The following is a 1,453-nucleotide window of genomic DNA, read 5'->3' as shown; positions in this document are numbered from 1 at the left end:
CAGCTCAGCCGCGCGCTTGGCCCCCTGGGCAGAGGCTGTAGAGGAGACACGGGAAGTGCATGAGCCCATCTTCTAGCCGGGGTGTTGGATGGCGTGTCAGCCCTGCGGCTGGCTCCGTGGGGCCATCCTGCCCCAGCTCTCCTGGCCGGTGGGAAATGGTGCATCCTTGGGGCCTTTTCCCCAGCAGCCATGGGGTTGCTAAACGGGCATGTTGGCCAAAAAGCGCCTTTGCCAGGGACAGCATTGCCAGGATGATGGCATCAGTGCCCTGTGTGTCAGCATGGGTGAACCACTGTCACGCCTCCTGGGGTTTGTTTTTTTTTTTTTTTACATTATAGTCTTAAATTTATTAACATAACTTTTAATACATGCATCTGTTCACTGTTTTATGGTTTCCACTCATTATAACAAATTTGTATTTTTGTTTGTTTGTTTTAAGGTTTTGTTTGTTTGTTTTTGTTGAAGACTTTAGCATTAAGGCTCTTGTGCTGCTGGCAGAGCAGCCCCCACTACGCCCCCCCTCAGCCTGGCACTGGGCTGGCTGGGCCATGTTTTTGGCATCTGAGCTCAGCTGGCGGATGGGACCCTCCAGGAGCTGGTACTTGTGCGGCATTACCGTGTGCAGCACTCGTCCCTGTGGGAAGCCTGGGAAGAGCAGCTTGTGCTGCGGAGGGGAAGCTGAGGCTAGGGAGAGCCGGCACCTTCCTCGGCTCTGGCTGCCAGGACAGACAGCACAAAGAAGTGTCCACAAAATGAGATCTCGCAAATGGGATTCTTTCTGGGAGTCATCAGAAATGCACCCCGCTAAGAGGAGCCCTTTCAGTGGTGTGTTGCTTCTCACCACAAGCAGCCGAAAGAGACGGGAAACTTTTCCTTGCAAGCTTTTTGCGTCTTTCTTTCCAGCCTGGCTGACAAATGTCTTGCCTCACTCCGCCCAGTTTGGCTGTGGGTCCAGTTTCAAAGCAAGTGCTGGCAGATGGCTCCTGCCAGCCTGTCTGACCCCTCTGTCTGCTGGGCTGGTGGAGCTGCTGGCTCTGGTGCCCACCAGCACCGTGCTGCTCCAGGAATGGCTCTTCCCAGAGAAACCTTTTGGTACAGCTTGCAAGGAGCACGAGCCTGACTGGGCAGGAGCCTGAGCAGCCGTACGATGGAGCTGTCGTTCCTAGGGCCTGGGGGAGCTGCTCGGGTGCTGGGTTTCTAAACAAGATGTCATTTGTGAAAATGCCTTCGTGTCTTGCTAAAGGAGGGGATCTTCATGGCTAAATTAGGTCAATCCTGGGCACTTCTGCCAGTCGCCACGATGGAGAGGTGCAGGCTGCGCAGCGTGGGCGACACTGAATGGGAGGTAGATGGGAGCGTCTCTGAGGTGCGGCATCTTGAAGAGGCCCCAGCTGCAGCAGAGAAGCAGGCACTGTCCTGCAGGTGAGTGCCACCTCTGGAGAAGGTGAGGATG

This window comes from Phaethon lepturus, unplaced genomic scaffold (genome assembly GCF_000687285.1).
Source record: "Phaethon lepturus isolate BGI_N335 unplaced genomic scaffold, ASM68728v1 scaffold19221, whole genome shotgun sequence".
Taxonomy (NCBI): domain Eukaryota; kingdom Metazoa; phylum Chordata; class Aves; order Phaethontiformes; family Phaethontidae; genus Phaethon; species Phaethon lepturus.
This window is presented reverse-complemented; position numbering follows the sequence as displayed.